Source organism: Pelmatolapia mariae, linkage group LG12 (genome assembly GCF_036321145.2).
Source record: "Pelmatolapia mariae isolate MD_Pm_ZW linkage group LG12, Pm_UMD_F_2, whole genome shotgun sequence".
Classification (NCBI taxonomy): Eukaryota; Metazoa; Chordata; class Actinopteri; order Cichliformes; family Cichlidae; genus Pelmatolapia; species Pelmatolapia mariae.
In genome coordinates this window covers 17,737,811-17,751,334 of record NC_086237.1, presented here as the reverse complement: position 1 = coordinate 17,751,334, position 13,524 = coordinate 17,737,811, and the positions used below count along the sequence as shown (strand labels likewise).

The following is a 13,524-nucleotide window of genomic DNA, read 5'->3' as shown; positions in this document are numbered from 1 at the left end:
TCTTCCGTCACATTTTAAAGCTGCTGATGACATTTCCTCGCAATTTTAAACAATCAGCCTCCTTCTTTGTTTCACTTAGTCATTCAAAAATGTTTGTTAGATGTCCTACCAGCAGACTGAAAAATGTTTTATTTTATTTATTCACTCCAGGCCACATCGGAGGAGGAAGAGGAAGAGGTGTTTGATTCCAGTAAGGAAAGTGTAGAGCTTTATTGCTTTCATACCCCGGAGAAACTGACCAACAGTATTCGTCTCCAGTGGGGAAGACTTAAGAGCCACGTCGAAAGACTGGACAGCCAAGGTAAAATACTGTGACATCAACGATTCCTCACTAATGCAAATAATTGTTTAAATTATGAACTGAAGCCTCTGCTGTGATTGCTCAAAGAATTAAAAGTCAGTATTCTCACATGGACCTGTTATGTTTTTTTGTCTGTTAAAATCAAGAAATGTTATGAGCTGATTGGAAGCAAAAGATAATGTGTGGTTTGAATATTTTGTATACAGCGGCTCTGTCACTTTGTGTTTGATGTTTACTTCTTGTTCCTTCTTCTTGCTGAATTCAGTATTTATAAGACACATTTAAATCTGATTAATTATTTGGGCTTTTTGCTTTAGCATCCTTGGTTCAGATGGTGGAAAGCAAAAACACTGATGCTGTTCCACAAGAGACTCAGGAGGAAGAGATGGACAGACTAAAGCTGGAGATCCAGCAGTGCAAAGACTTTATTCCAACACAGCAGCAGCTCCTACAGGTACGGATGAATTAGCTCTGAGGTTTTGTGGATTTAAAAGCTGAAATTTGCACAGAGAGAGAAAGTGTCTTTAATATTTATCGGTGTTTAGTGAAAGGTAATATACATTTACCAAAACCAGGATCAGAGATGTCTGCTACTTCTCACGTTACTCTGGAATGAACACCTGACTTACTGTTGTTTGTGTTTTAGTTGAAACTCATTTTGTTCTATAAATAATCAATAAATTGTTGATTAATCCATCCACGTTCCTTTCTTTCCTATAGCAGCAGCTAAGCTCTCCGTGTGATGAGGAAACCGCATCCCTGCTAAGCAATTGCTACATGCTTCGAGAGAAGGAGCACCTCAAGGAGGAGTGGAAGATCTTTGAGAGGGAGAGGAAGAACTTTACAGAGGCAGCCAACAGACTGAGCCACGAGGTGATTAAAAACAAATTAGTTTAGATCTTGTGCAAAGTTGTGTGCATATGACAGGTTACTGACTTCAGTTAAGATGTTTGAACTGTTTTTAAAACTTTTTTGGGGGGTTCGTTTTGCAGAGGTGGGCCTTTGAGGAGGATCGAGCAACATGGCTCACAGACCGGTTTTTAAAATTGAGTCCATTTGCAGACTCAAAGAAAACCCCATTGTTAAAATGTGAGTATATGTGAGTCTCTCAGATTTCTATCAATTTCCCTAAAATGATGAGCAGCAGTTGCTTTAGATGGTTTGAAAATGTTACATATTAACAGGAGTTGAAAAAAGGAAAATATATCCAAATAGACTTATGACTAAGTTTCTTTTTAAGTGATGAGTAATTTCCATCAGTTCCAGCAGTCATTAAATCAGCCTCTTTTTTTCCCCAGCAGCTGAAACAGAGGCAGCTGCGATGGTGGCTCCAGAAAAGCTCATCAAATGTCCTTCAGACACAGCCTCCCCCACACCCAGTGTGTCCCGCTCGCGTCAGCTTCCACCGCTGACCTGTAGCCCATGCTTTGCCTTATCCCAGAAAACAGGTGTGGTAGCTTTATGTGTACCACAATTTCTGAATTAGTAATAAGCATGGCATAATGTACCTGCATGAACTTAATTTGAAGTTTTCCCCTCAATGTGATTGCAGCTCAGTGCAACCAAAGACAAACGGGGAGCATGCGGAGGAATCGATCATCCAGCACCAACAGTGAGAGTACAGTGAGGACCACACACTCTTACATGAGAACAACAGCTTCATTTGAAGCCAAAATCTCCCATCGCTGAATTAAACGTATCATTAATGTCCAGTGTTTATTGTTTCTTCTGTATTAAGTCAAATCAAATCAAGTATGCCGGCTCTTTGTTCACAACACTGAGAATGAGTGACAGCTACATTTTTCCAGTAAATGTTGCTGTTAGGTTTATAACAGGTAGTATATCTGCTGCTTTTGCATAGGAAGAATGTAACATCTTGCACAGTTTACATATGTAGAAGATAGTGACTTTAGACCACTGTGACGTTAATATGATTTGTCATGAAACAATTTGTTTCTTTAACCTCTGGAGGTCCTGGGACCATTTTGTGGCTTTTGCGTTTTTCAGTTCTAAGCCATTTGCACTGTGTTGAATGGAATATAGCCAAATTTTCCCCAAAAAAAGTTTTTTAAACTTTATTTTAAAATTTCAGTCTGACTTCCTTAAATTAGCTTCAGTGGTCGATTTGTGCCCCATTGAAACCCATTATAAACGCTATTTTTCATTGTACGATCATTATAACTAATTGAAGGGCCATCCTTTGGAGTCCGGGCCTTAAAATTGTATTCTTTTTTTTTTTGCTCACCAGGTGGTGCCCCCCCCCATTTTTGAGCATTGAACAAACTCAAGCCAAAAATTCAGGTTTTGAGCGTGTCTTTCTGCTTTAAAAAGTGGAAAAAAGAGAGTGGTGTTGTGTGTCACTATCAATAACTTTTATATATTTTTTAAATATAAAGGTCTTTATGCCTAAAAAAGAAAAAAAGACAAACACTTTTTTTTTCAAATGTATTCCAAAGCTTTCAAAAGTATTTTCTCTCAGACGGCCACATTGCAATACAAACAAATTAAATATAAAAGCATGGACCAAAAGCAAATTAGATTTTATTTTTCTCTTCAAAATCATTTTTTAAATACAGCTGCGGTTGAATGACCTATGACCCGGAAGTAGTCATTGATGGAACGCTAAGAAACCGTTTCTAAATAGATGTGCAGTGAGCAGAAAATGGAGCTTCTCTCATCTCACACTGTCAATGGATCATGTAGCGACACAAATTATCTGCAAATTGTGAGCGAAGAGGAGATCGATGGGAACAGCCACAGGATGATTTCGACAAACTCACGGACAATGACTTTGCTCCGGAAGCAGCGTACAGCGTCTGACTCACCATGTGCCAAATGCACACAGAAACTCCCCACGCCCGCTGTCGGAGGTACAAAAAGTGCTGATGTTTTCGTTTGAAAACGTGAAAAATAAGTATCGTTACATTACCATTGAGTTTGAGGGTTACAACAAAAAATTATATTTTTAAATTTTAAGGCGGCACGTTGACGTCACGACAACTTTCTTCCGGTCTATCCGCCTTGTTGTTACGCTCAACTTGTTTACATCCCCAAGTCCTCTAGTTTTATAGTCAACGACAGCAGAGCACTTCTAAACATCGGTGATAAGGTTGCACATGTAATCTTGGACACTTTTAAACCCGACCAGGCTGCCCGTCTTTTGTTGTTCCACTCCGACATGCGGCTAATCGATCCGCTAAGGGCACAGCGCCAGGTAAAACGCGCTGCGTTCGCCTCTATTTTGATACATTCCAGTGCGTGTTGTACTTGTATAACTATGCATGTGACAAATAATAATAATCTTGAATCCTACTGTTCACACATGTTATCGTGCTATGTGACCTGCCATGCCAAATTAGATGGAACAAGTTTCCACTAGGTTGTGATTATGCGCAAAGTATTATCTTTGTGTCATGAATAACAAAAAGAGTAAAAAAAAAAAAATTATTGTCGTTACATTCAGTGTGAAGGCTACAACAGAACATTATATATTTGTTTTAATGTGGTATCGGACGTGTCGTGCTGGGGACACCGGGACCCAAACACTATCCCACCCCTGCAGCTACTGGCAGTAGGCACTGGAGCTGCGGCTGCTGGAGCCACTGAGAGCCGCCGCTGGAAGCACAACTTTCCCGATTTCCAGCAACATAAATAATCATGTTCATCCTTGTAAAGTAAATGTTTTTCCCGTTCAAAGTGATCTTGTTTTGTTATTTAGACTTTTTTTAAAAATTATTTTAGAACAAAACAAGGTAATAAGCATTTAGTGTAAGCAAAACATGATAAACCTGATATGGCACTATGACATTTAGTGCGCTTCTGCCAAAAAAATATTAATGTATCAAAATGAATGTCAGTGGTAATCATTGGACCATCCAAAGGCCTAATTATAATAACAAACGAATATTACTTCAAATGTATTTTATGGAAAATATTTAAGTTTTGTTTTTTTTTTCAGCTAAAAAACCAGTGCGCTCATGTAATGAAACTGGGATTTAAAGGGTTAAAACCCCTGAAATATAATTAAAAACTTTATGAATATTTCAGGGAGAAGTAGTTTTAAAAGACTGACTCATTTAAAGTGGAAAAAATATGAATATATAATATTTTTATAGCACTTTTTGGGGCGTGGCCGTTTTGTGGCCTTAGGACCCTTAAAGGGTGCATTTTTAAGGGCCTATTAATGTAACTATGCCATCAGCAGTGCTTTGTCAGTCCTCTTGTGCAGATCCAGCTGATCATCGAGCTCCTCTGGCTGCTCTTCCTCTTTGTCATTCTTATCTCTGTCCGTCATTCGCACCCTCCTTACAAACAGAGCCAACGTGAGTGATGCTGTGATATTTGTGTCTCTTCACAAACATGCTTACACGTCTTAAAAATGACCTTTTGCCAACTGGTTAAAGAGGATTAACTCCCTCAGAGTGAGTCTTGTGCCACACACGCACATGTGTGTTCTTGACCTGCTTTGATTAGTTCTCTATAAACATGTAGTGACATAACTGGTAACCTAAGAAAACACAGCATGCCAGGTCAGAGTGTAATGGGCAGTTAGTCTGTGCATGATAAAGTTACATCTCAATAACTTTGAGTTTAAGAAGATGTAAACTAGACCAAGTTTTACCTGAAAGACAGGTGAACTTCAATTTTACTAGAACAATATACAGAGGCACTTATGGTAACTGCAACGCTCAAAGGATCAATAAACGTTCTGTATCAAACACGAAACCTACACGAAATGTTTCCAAGTGCCTCCACTGGACTACAATCAATAAGGCTGAACATTAAAGTTTTACAGTTTTACATGTGAGAAAGGTCGTCACAGGACTTTATGCAGTTCTGTAAAAAACTAAGCCCACCCATGACTCCTTAGCTTGTAGGTCCACATTAAGCAGCAATAACTTGAAGTAATCATTTATTAATCTCTCTTAGGGTTGGGGAGAGATTTTGTCACACTCTTCATAGCATCGCTGTTCATCACCTTTAGCGTCAATAAAGGTGGAGAACTGAACAAATCACCACCTATGAAGTTGAAGTTTGTTCAGATAAAACTTTACAAACCTAAGTTGTTTCACCATCTTCTTTTTGTAGAAAAGAGGCTTTCTCCTGGCAACCCTTCCAAAACAAGACAAACTGTTTCAGTCTTTTTTAAATTGCACTAGCATGAACGTTAGCATTTAACACGCTAACTGAGACCTGTACAGTATGAGATGTAGCTCTTGGGTTTTTGCAGTTTCTTGAACATTGCATAGTCAGACGTTCGATTCAGTTTTATTTATATAGCACTAAATCACAACAACAGTTGTGTCAATTCAGGGCCTGCCATCAGCAGGGACCTTGCCCTGGATTCAGGGCCTGCCATCAGCAGGGACCTTGCCCTGGATTCAGGGCATTATCTGCAACATCAACAACCCTTGCTTCCACAGCCAGACACCAGGGGAGACACCCGGCCAAGTTGGCAACTTTAACAACTCCATGTAGGTAGATCAGAGATTAAAAACATGGCCAGCCGCCTAGAGTGGTGCAGTTTAGAGTAGTTTTAAGGGTACAGTACTAGTATTCTGATTACAAGTGTTCTGAAACAAGAAAAACCATAAGTAAAAGTATATTTTAGAAATAAAGCAGATGGAAAAACCTCAGCTGCGTTCCTGCAGCTTTCAGCTCATTTGCAAAAATGTGCATACTTTGCATGAGTTTATATAAACACATCCTATAGGAAGAGTTTTAAAATATTTCAGAAGGAAATCAGAACACTTGTCTTCAGGCAATATGAGGTAACAGCTCTCAGTTTTGCATTATTTTTTGAGGTGTCTCAGTAGTTCGGTACTGTACACAACAGAAATCATTGAAAGGCAAATTTAGGATTAGCAGGCAATATGATTGAATAGACTTGGTCTGTATACAAACATGAAGTTAGTGCAAAAACCTTCTTTGTTTTTAAAAGACATAGAAAACCCCCCCAAGAATATATACAATGAAAGGAATATTGGATTAACTTTGACGTATCTGAGCAGGTCTTAGGGTAACAGTAGCGGCCAGCAGTCGATCTGTACGTGTGGTTTAAGCATAGCAGAATGATTGTGTCTTATTGCTGTTGTGAAAGCAGGACATAGTGATTGCTTAGCTTGCCCTGCCTCGGTCATATTGAGTTACTTCCTCTGTTGAACAAGAGACTGAATGAAAGCAGGTTGTCAGTGTTTTGTTTTTTTACAGCGAGGCAAACATTAACATGTGCTCAGGTCTTAGTTTAAAGAACCTGCTGCACTGTTTCATCTGGGTAACTGTTTGGAAGGATGACATTAATATTTAGTTAAACCTCACAGGAGACAAGTGAAAGAGAAAAAGAAGGTTATTCTTGGTGAAATGGTTTTAGATTTCTAGATAAGAAAAACAAAAATATAAGGAAGGAAGTTCAAATGATGAAGCCTGTATCGATGAGTTTATGTAAGCAGAAATCATACAAGCAAACACATGAAGAAAGCTGCTGCACTGTGACCTGAAAGTCATTAATAATGAACCAGTGACTGGAACCGGGCTGATTCTATTCTGCCTCCCTGTAGCTGAGCGCATTTTAACTTTATGAGTTTGTAATTGTGTGTTTTACTCTCAGCAGCAGGAAATATCTTTTTTTAATCATTATAAAGCTGATAAAATAGAAAATAAGGATAAAATCTGTCAAACACGTCAGTATGAAAAGGAAGAAACAATCGGATGTCATGTGCTTCCTGAAAAAACTACAAATGAACTGTGCTAACTTTAAGTTTTAAGTGTTGATACTGCAAACTCAGCTGCAAGCTCTATTCTAGATGTTAAGTGTTGATTCTAGCTTGGACTTTGATTTGTGGGGCTTTGTGGGGTTTTGGTTGTAATCTTAATCTGTTTATTTCCACTGCAGATCTCCCAGTAAAACAATACCTGAGACCCAATGAGACATTTTCCACCTTCCTCCTGACCAATGCCAGCATGTCACCTGTGACTGTGGAAGAACTGCTGAATGCTAGACTTAATTTTCAGGTTGGTTACTGACTTAAATCACAAATAAACCCATTATCTGCTCCATAGAACTAAAACTATTTTGACCTAAGTGGTTAATCCCTTTTAGGATGAAAGATATAATCTAATGTAAAATTTGATACAGAATAAATAATATTTATTACAGAGAGAAGAAGAAGAAAGATATAATGCAAAATGAAAATAAGATTTCTGTCACTAACAAGTCTTTGAGGTGTTTGCTACAGTTACATTTCGTTCTGAAAAGCAGTTACTGTCACTTGTTACAGGAAAGTCTGGTCATTTGTGATGATATTTTAATGTAAACTGTTAGTTTTCCCTTTAAGGCATCACTGAATTTTTTTTGTTGGGTCAGTAGCAAGTTTATTACCTTTGTATTGTTTTTGTCTGATGGCCAAACATCCTTAAAAGTACATTTTTGTCCACTCCAGACTACACTGGCTGTAGTGGAGATGCAGCTAAAGGACATGGTGTGTAATAGGAGCATCCTAGAACAGCTGCTGACAGTGGATGGAGGAGAAGCCGCCATGACTGATCTTCAGACCCAGATGTGTGACTTACCAGCTGATGTGCTGCAGGAGACCGAGCGCCTTTTCCTGTCTCAGCTCGACTTGACGAAGTTCTTGACGGTAAGCACTGGCTGATGGAGAAACCAGCGCGAAATTTAGTGAATTCAAAGCAGCACGAGTAACACGGGCCAACTCTTGTCCCTGTCAGAGAGACCGTCTAATGGCCAACGCTGGAGAGCTCAGGGCCATCAGTCAGGCTGTCACCTCAGTTTCCCAGGAGCTCACTGCCCTCCTGGATGATGTAAGAGCACATTAGATTCAGCCTGTATCTCTATTTTAATCACACTGGACATAATCAGTTCGAGGTGCTTCAGGACCTAAGACCATCAGACCTTCATCATTTTTTGTTGTATTACAATTCGTCTTTCTCACCCGTTTTCGCCCTTCATTTCTGCCTCTTCTATGCTTCTTTGTTCCTCCTTCACTTCTCTCAGATCGCCTCCCTCTCCAGTTTTGCAGACATGAGCGCGGCTCTTCGTGTCCTGTCTCCAGAAAATCGCACAGCGATGCCCAGAGAAAGTTTCAGAGCTTTTTCAAAGATCGTGTGCGGTCACCATGAACTTGACGGTGAACGCATCCCGTCCCTTAACTGGTATGAAGACAATGACATCAAGTCCTTTTTGGGCAAAAATGGCACAGAGGATGTGAATGTGGAGCACAACAACAATACAAGTAAGACGCTGTGCAGTTTCTGTGGCAGGATGTTAATGGCAATATGTGCAGACAAGACCTGGCTTGAGGCCTTGATCCTTCTGTACTTCAGGGTGCACTTGCACCACTTAAATCAACACAACCCCACTGAGAAACACCTGTGTTGTTTAATGATTGTCATGCTTGGCGGGTGTTTTGCTTCCTGCAGCTCCCTTCTGTAAAAATCTGGTCCAGGCGCTGGAGTCCATCCCTCTGTCTCGCATTGTGTGGAGAGGAATCAAACCTTTGTTCATAGGAAAACTCCTCTACACACCCAACACTCCCGCAGTCCAGCAAGTTATGAAAGAGGTACAGCAATCTTATTGTAGTGAAGTAGATTCTGGGGTAGGATTGTACATGATGTCCACAAACGCACCACTGACATCCACACCTTCCCAGCCTACAATTAGCAGGCTTATAAGAAACAGCTGCACTTCACTACCAGAAGGAGGCATTTGGCAGTCTTGTCCATCCAAGGTGGCTGCGAGCATTAGGCAGTTAAGCGCTGCAGATCTCTCAAGGAAAGCTACTCAGTATTGCCCTTTAGAGAGTGGTAAGTGGGACCCTCGTGTTCATCATAACGTGGCATAGTAGGGTGGACTTTGACGACTGTTTCCCTCTTTTGTTGCAGGTTTGCACTATACTGCTGCTGTCTTGTGTTATGCTGTTTTGTTTGTTACGCAATGCTTTTATAACGAACAGTAATTTGGGGTGTATTTGTTTGATGTAGATCTTTTACTAATTTGTTTAACGTTTTATGTTTTCTTTTATTGCTTTAGTGGAGGTGCGGCCGCTTGTTGAGGGGCTAGGCACGTGAGGTGGAATCCCCTCCCCGATGCATGCGAGTGTACACACCGGGCATAGGTAGATTGTGGGTTGCCCCTCCCTGGAGGTTTCTTCCTGTTAAAAAGGAGTTTTTCCTCTCCACTCTTGCCAAATGTTTGCTCAGAGGATTGTCTGATAGTTGGGGTTTTCCTTGTGTTATTTTTAAGGTCTTTATCTTACAATATGACATTATATGAAAAATTAAATTAAAAAGGAAATCTTGACTGTAAGATGTGTCAGACGTGACTTCTTAAGCTAACTTTAAGTTCGGTTCCGCTGAAGGTGAACCAAACATTAGAAGACCTGCAGATTATCCAGGAGCTAAATGAAGCCTGGCTTGAGGTGGGACCACAAATCAAGAGCTACATGGAGACCAGTGTGGAGGTTAAGATGCTACAGGTCAGACTTTCTCTCACTACAAGAGGAAAGAGTGAAATGTATAGCATTTTTCAGCATTTTCATTCATAATAATGTGTCTGTGTATGTGTTTGAGACAGGATTTGTTAAGGCAGCCAGAGATTGCAGTACTGGTTAACCTGCGTTTGGAAGACACGCCCTGGACAGCTTCACGCATCGCACGCTTCCTATCGACACCCTCTCCAGATATCCCACAGAGGCCCGGAGCACCGCTGACCTGGCTGGACATCTACAATGACATAAACCAAACTATCTCCACTCTTGCACAAGTTACAGAGGTTCTCCTCCTTTGCTGTTATTTATTTTTAAATATTAATAAAATAGAAAAGTGAAGTTTGCTTAAAGCCTAATTCCACCTTCCTTGTGATTGTCTGTTTATATCTTCCGCACGTTTTCCTTCGTCTCCTGCAGTGCTTCTCTCTGAACAAACTGGAGGGGCTGGAAACTGAGGGTCAGCTGATTGAAAGAGCGCTGGAGCTACTAGAGGACAGGCAGTTCTGGGCAGGCGTGGTTTTCCTGCTGCCCAACACTTCCTCGTCTGAGCTGCCCCCACATGTCACCTACAAGATCCGAATGGACATTGATGATGTGACCCGCACCAACAAGCTCAAAGACCGGTACTGAGAAGTACTGTTCCTGTTATAGTTCATTACTATCAGCAGTAGCACGTTCCTTTTAACCAACACTATACAGCAGTTAAACACAGGGCTGCTCCTGCTGTTATTGATTGTTCTGGATAATGCTGTAATTAATGTGCAATTAAACTAACCATGCTGAGACAGCCTCATCATGAAACAAGGAAGACCTTAGGACGGTTTCTCTAGCACTTTAATTCTTGATTTCATGTTTTCTTTCAACTTCAGGTTTTGGGGTCCGGTTTCAGCTGCTGACCCCTTCAGTGACATGCGTTACATTTGGGGTGGTTTCGTGTAAGTTCAGGACCTGGTGGAGAGAGCGGTGAGCCGAGTGCTTACCGGAGATCGACAGACTACTGGCATCTACATCCAGCAGATGCCCTACCCCTGCTATGTGGACGATGTGTGAGTGGTGTGCAGTTGTAAATGGATCTAAGGAGCTTGGAAAGAAAAGCGTCTGGACTTCTTGAGTTGCTTGAAGACGTTTCACCTCTCATCCGAGAAGCTTCTTCAGTTCTAAGGGTCAAATGGTGGAGAGTCCCAGATTTAAACCTAATGGGGAGTTTCCCCCCCAAAGGGGGACAGGTTTCACAATGAGCGCACCCGAAACTCTGGCTGATTAGGACCCACACCCGCTTTCACACCTTGGCTCATGTGATTAGGTCCTTTGTCCCCCTTTGGGGGGGAAACTCCCCATTAGGTTTAAATCTGGGACTCTCCACCATTTGACCCTTAGAACTGAAGAAGCTTCTCGGATGAGAGGTGAAATGTCTTCAAGCAACTCAAGAAGTCCAGATGCTTTTCTTTCCAAGCTCCTTAGACTACGATGACCTGGATGACTGAGAACCTTCACAGACATATTGCAGTACATTTTGGGAGGAACACCCTTCAACTGGTGCGGGAGTATGAAAAGGAATCAAGAAAACTAGCGGATTATAGAAACCATCTCCGTTTCAACCTGAGATGCAGACAAAGCAGAGTTGTTCCCAAGAGCCTGCGTCTTGGATCCACTGTCAGGGGACACAGAGCGGACTTGATTCTACAGAGAGCACAAAATCAGCTTCTAAGTGAAAGGATAAGACAGGTCCATTTCACTATAGATGCCCTCCAGAGCAAGATTAGCCAGACGCTGCAGGAACTGGAAACCCTTCTACCCTCTCCTATTCTTGAAGAGGTTTACAAGTTTGTGGACAACGCTCAGCGGGCACAACACTCCAAAGGAAAAGAAAGACAACGCAGGAAATTCCACACCTTACTTTCGAAAACCCTCCCCCCTCAGCTTGAATCTACACAACTCAGCGAAGAACACACACCTGAGGACAGTCAGAAAAAATGGGTGAAGAACTTTTCAGACCGGAATCTCACTGAACCGGAAAAGAGGGTTTTAGCCAAAGGACTCAATTTTGCCATTTCTCCCCAACAGTTGCCCATAGTGGACCTCATCACAGCCACAGAAACTGCCATACGGATTAACAAATTATCCCAGACAGAAGCAGAACAGATCAGGATGAAAGTCTCAGCCACCCTCTCCAGTGCCAAAGTCCCTCCATCTAACCTCACATTACAAGAAAAGAAGGCTGTCGCTTCCCTGAGTAAAGACCACAACATCACTATATTACCAGCAGATAAGGGAAGGTGCACCGTGGTCCTAAACACAACGGATTACCACACAAAGATCACTACTCTCCTCAGTGACAACAATACCTATGAAGCCTTAAAGCGAGACCCCACAAGCAGCTACAAAAAGAAAGTTATAGCTTGCCTTCAAGACCTTGAAAGGGACAAAGTCATCGACCGCCTCACATATCACCGCCTTTACCCAGGAGATGCCATACCCTGCATTTACGGACTTCCTAAGATCCACAAGGAAGGTGTCCCACTCAGACCCATTGTCAGTAGCATAAACTCAGCCACGTACAACATCGAGAAACACCTTGCAACCGTCCTAGCACCTCTCGTGGGGAACACCCCACATCACATCAAGAATTCCACCGACTTCACAGACAAGGTCCAGAAACTTACCCTGGACCCAGATGAAACCATGGTGTCCTTTGATGTAGTCTCACTCTTCACTTGCATACCCACCACGGAGGCAGTGGAGACGGTCAGAAAACGACTACAAGAAGACAGCTCCTTGGAAGACAGGACTAACTTCACACCCGATCAGATTTGCACACTGTTAGACCTCTGCCTCACCACTACATATTTCAAATACAACGAAGGTTTCTACAGACAAAAACATGGCTGCGCCATGGGATCCCCTGTGTCACCTATTGTAGCCAACCTTTACATGGAGGAAGTGGAAAGAAAGGCCCTTGACTCTTTTAAAGGGAGAGTACCCAGCCACTGGTACAGATATGTAGACGACACCTGGGTCAAAATCAAAAGACAAGAAGTGGAATCCTTCACTGCGCACATTAACGCCGTGGATAAAAACATCAAGTTCACCAGGGAAGACACAAAGGACAACTGCTTGCCTTTCCTGGACTGCGCCGTGCACATTGAAGAGAATGGCAACCTCAACGTTGAAGTTTACCGGAAGCCCACACACACTGACCAGTACCTCCTCTTTGACTCCCATCACCCTCTGGAACATAAACTTGGAGTAATCAGGACCCTACACCACCGGGCAGAACAGGTTCCCTCTAAGCCTGAAGGGAAAAAGAAGGAACACACACATGTAAAGGAAGCACTTAAAACATGCGGCTATCCTAATTGGGCATTTATAAAGTCAGCAAAGATGCACAGAAAAGAAGATCAGATACCAGCGAGGGAGGATAAGAAGGACAGACGCAACAACATTGTCATCCCCTATGTAGCCGGTGTATCAGAGAAACTCAGGAGAGTTTTCTCCAAACACAACATCCCAGTGTACTTCAGACCCAGCAACACACTCAGACAGAAACTGGTTCACCCTAAAGACAAAACTCCTAAACACAAACTTAACAATGTGGTGTATGCTGTACAGTGCAGCGAGGAATGCCCAGACCTCTACATTGGAGAGACCGAACAGCCACTTCACAAGCGCATGGCACAACATAGAAGAGCCACCTACACGGGACAAGACTCAGCAGTTCAT

The 13,524-nt window shown here is 42.0% G+C and overlaps 1 pseudogene; it reads left to right on the top strand.

The window, feature by feature from the left end:
* The window catches only part of LOC134638234 (phospholipid-transporting ATPase ABCA1-like), a 36,279-nt pseudogene that overhangs the window by 2,233 nt on the left and 20,522 nt on the right, over window positions 1-13,524 (top strand).